Raw genomic sequence first — 4,674 nt, forward strand, 5'->3', positions numbered from 1 at the left:
TGAAATATTTGTCCTCTGGTTCTCTGAAACGGACGTAAGAAGCATCATCACCGGCACAGCACGTGAAAAATAATTTCCCAACTGAGAAAATGCACGTGAACTCAAGTCGGAAATCTCTAATAATACAAATCCAACAAATCTTTGTAGTAACATGAGTGTCCATGTTGTTTTCACATTCCGACTTAAGCACAACTCGGGAAATGAGAGCATCCGAGGAGCGCGTGAATGCAGTAATTACACTTGCTCTGATGGCAGCAGGTGGTAGCCTTAACTGTGATATTGTCTATCAAACTAATCTGACTAATTTGATCGTTTGCTTTTAATCTGAAACCGCGAGTGCAGTGTGCGTGCAGCGCGTTAGCATTCGTTAGCCGGTTAGCTTGTCATTCGCGTTTCTATTCGCATCTATTCTTCTTTTTTTTTCTTTTTTTTGGATCTTTACTTCCAAGATCGATACTATTAGAGATAAAATTGTAACTGTAAGTTCATTGTAATTGTAAGTATCGCATCAGTGCGCTATAGATCCCCTGAGGAACAATTCCACTCATTCTCTACTATAGGAGAGGAAGAATTGTATAAACTTGTTAAGTCATCTAAACCAACAACATGTATGTTAGACCCTATTCCATCTAAGGTCCTAAAAGAGGTGCTTCCAGAAGTCATAGGTCCTCTTCTGGCTATTATTAATTCATCATTGTCATTTAGGATATGTCCCCAAAACCTTCAAATTGGCTGTTATTTAGCCTCTCATTAAAAAACCACAACTTGACCCCAAAGAACTAATTAATTACAGACCGATCTCGAATCTCCCTTTTCTGTCCAAAATACTAGAAAAGGTAGTATCCTCACAATTATATTCCTTCTTAGAGAAAAATGGTATCTGTGAGGATTTCCAGTCAGGATTTAGACTGTATCATAGTACTGAGACTGCTCTCGTTAGAGTTACAAATGACCTGCTCTTATCAACTAGATTGTGGTTGTATCTCTCTATTAGTGCTACTGGATCTTAACGCTGTGTTCGACACTATCGACCACAACATTCTTTTGAATAGACTAGAAAACTTTGTTGGCATTAGTGGAAGTGCATTAGCATGGTTCAAATCGTACTTATCTGACCGCCATCAATTCGTAGCAGTGAATGAAGAGGTATCATATCGATCACAAGTGCAGTATGGAGTACCTCAAGGCTCAGTACTAGGGCCGTTACTTTTCACGCTTTACCTTGGGAGATATCATCAGGTGTTAGCTTTCACTGTTATGCTGATGATACTCAGCTCTATATTTCTTCACAGCCTGGTGAAACATACCAAACTGAAAAACTGACGGAATGCATAGTCGATATAAAACTGGATGACGAGTAATTTCTTACTGCTAAATTAAAAAAACAAAGAGGTGTTAATTATCGGACCTAAAACCTCCGCATGTAATAACCTAGAATACTGTCTAACACTTGATGGCTGCTCTGTAAATTCTTCGTCATCAGTTAGGAACCTAGGTGAGCTATTTGATAGCAATCTTTCGTTAGAAAGCCACGTTTCTAGCATTTGTAAAACTGCATTTTTCCATCTCAAAAATATATCTAAATTACGACCGATGCTCTCAATGTCAAATGCAGAAACGTTAATTGAAGTATGACCATATTAGCCCGGTTCTGTCAACACTGCACTGGCTCCTTATTAAACATCGTATAGATTTTAAAATCTTGCTAATTACTTATAAAGCCCTGAATGGTTTAGCACCTCAGTACTTCAGTGAGCTCTTATCGCATTATAGTCCTCCATTATAGTCCTCCATCCGCTGCGTTCTCAAAACTCTGGCAATTTGATAATACCTACAATATCAAAATCAACTGCGGGTGCCAGATCCTTTTCCTATTTAGCACCCAAACTCTGGAATAATCTACCTAACATTGTTCGGGAGGCAGACACACTCTGTCAGTTTAAATCTAGATTAAAGACCCATCTCTTTAACCTGGCTTACACATAACACACTAATACGCTTCTAATATTCAAATCCGTTAAAGGATTTTTAGGCTGCATTAATTAGGTCAACCGGGAACACTTCTCATAACACCAGATGTACTTGCTACATCGTTAGAAGAATGGCATCTACGCTAATATTAGTCTGTTTCTCGTTATGAGTACATCACATAAGAAAGATTGGTGGAATCTCTAACTTTTAGAACCTCTTTCTGTATTATCAACACAAGGAAGACACAAGTGTAATAAAATAGATTTTATTAACAAAAGATAGACAAGAGTAATCAACAACTACTAAATTAATACCATAAAGGAAAAAAGGAATAAAGTGGATAAGATGCATAAAATGCAAGTGATTATGTTGGGTGTTGCTATGTCAGAGCTACGTTATCTGGAAAGATAAACTGTTGCTACTCTGAAACAAATAAGGTGAAGAACCTTATTATGCATCAAACAAATATGTGAAAGATTATTTGTTATCAACTGCAATCAGCTATATAACATCTAATGTAAATTAGAAAAATCATATACTGATAATATATAACAATGCCAAGGTCTCTGGAAGAGGATTGGATAAGTGATATTTACTTCTCTGCGATCGAGTGAGCAGTCCGGTGGCAGTGACTTCTTCCACTGGTTGTGCTGTTTACAATGCAGTGGGGAAAGGAGCAGGAATCAGTTTAAACAGCCTTGAACACGAAGCAATGTAGAATGCTGATCTCCTGGAGCACCAAAGGGTCCTAAAATCTGCAACACGCAGATGTGGCCCTGGAATAGGTGCAGAAGCTCATTGCCTGGAACACGCAAGCAAAAGTACCTTGAGGTGAAGGGTTGCTCTCCGGAGCTTAACCTTGTTGCAAATGTCTGTGTGTCTTGTGCCTCTCTGGGCTAGAGACTCAGAACTTGGTCGATCCACTTTGTCTCGCTAGGATGGAGACTCAGGACATGCTGCATCTGTTTCTATCTCCTACCACGTAGGCCGGAGACTCAGAACAAGGAGTGTCTATTGGGAAGGTACCTTTATCTCTTTCCGATGAGGAGGTGATTGCAATCTGGAACTTCTCCATTTCCAGGCTGTGATTGGCTGTTTCCATCAGAGTGGGGGACATGGTGTGGCCCACTCTTCTTTCCTCCTGTGGAACTTATTTGCATAGTCCAAACACAAAGTTAGAAAAGTGTCACTATGTGGTCAGAGAGGGGCCCGCAATAAACTGGGCCCTGGAATGTGCCGTCCACTACACACATAACACACTAATACATTTCTAATATTCAAATCCGTTAAAGGATTGTTAGGCTGAATCAATTAGGTCAACCGGAACCGGGAACACTTCCCATAACACCCGATGTACTTGTTACACTTTCCTCCTGTGGAACTTATTTGCATAGTCCAAACACAAAGTTAGAAAAGTGTCACTAATGTTTTACCAGTGCATTTCACACTTTCCAAACCACAACCAGAATATATTTGGCAATGTTACAAACACATTAAGTCCATGATGGAAAAAGATTGAACTGTCATGCATGCATTCATTAGTCCATTAACAGCTGAGTTTGTGTAAGATGCCGTATCCAGCCTAGATGGTGGATCAGCACCTAGAGATGACCTCTGCAGCCCTGAATGTTAGTGGAGACCAGGACAACTATATGAGCCCCAGACACAGATCCCCAGTGAAGACCTTGTCACCTAGACGGCCATCGGGACAAGACCACGGGAACCAGATGAGTCCCCTAAACAATCTGACTTTGCTGCAGCATGGAACAACCTGCTGGTTCGTCTGGCCAGAGGAGAACTGGCCTCTGACTGAGCCTGGTTTCTCCCAAGGTTTTTTTTCTCCATTCTGTCACCGATGGAGTTTTGGTTCCTTGCCCCTGTCACCTCTGGCTTGCTTAGTTGGGGACACTTAATTTCCAGCGATATCGTCGACTTGATTGCAAAGATACTGTTTAAACTGAAGTGAGCTGGATGATGACTTCACTGAATTCAATGATGAACTGCCTTTAACTGAAAATTGAGTGTTTACTATTGTCCTTTTGCATTATTGACACACTATTTTGATTACTATTTGATACTGTAAAGCTGCTTTGACACACAATCTGTATTGTTAAAAGCGCTATATAATAAAGGTGACTTGACTTGACTAATGGGAGCAATGCCAGCTCAACCACAAGACAGTATATCAGGGCGCCCAGTCTAGGGCCTAGCAACTGTTGTAGTGGCAACTTGGAACTCAAAGCCATTTACGCACATGATAGTGCTCCTTATAGTGAGTTCTTAATAACGGCCTTTAGTAATGAAGGGAGTACCATCACACTCATACCTCAGGAGAAAAAATGTACTCAAGATCGCTCTCAGAGAGAGGGGAGTTTCACCAGTTCTACTGGTGGGCAGTATATGGGCAGTATAACCAGTGTTGGGAAGGTAACTTTGAAAATGTAATAGGTTACAGATTACAACTTACCCTATTTAAAGTGTAATAGTAGTGTAACTTTTTCAATTACTTTATTAATGTAACTGACTATACATAAACTCAAATACGGTTATCTAATAAGCATGTGTCCTATTGTGTAGTAAACTCCTTAAACATTGGTGTCTTTTTGAAACATTGGCTTCTCTTTGTATATGATATGATAGTTTTCTCAAAATAAGTCTGTGACTCAGAGCAGCTCTAGAGATTATGTTTATGTGCTCATGTAC

Source organism: Sinocyclocheilus rhinocerous, unplaced genomic scaffold (assembly GCF_001515625.1).
Source record: "Sinocyclocheilus rhinocerous isolate Xijiao unplaced genomic scaffold, SAMN03320098_v1.1 scaffold2664, whole genome shotgun sequence".
NCBI lineage: Eukaryota > Metazoa > Chordata > Actinopteri > Cypriniformes > Cyprinidae > Sinocyclocheilus > Sinocyclocheilus rhinocerous.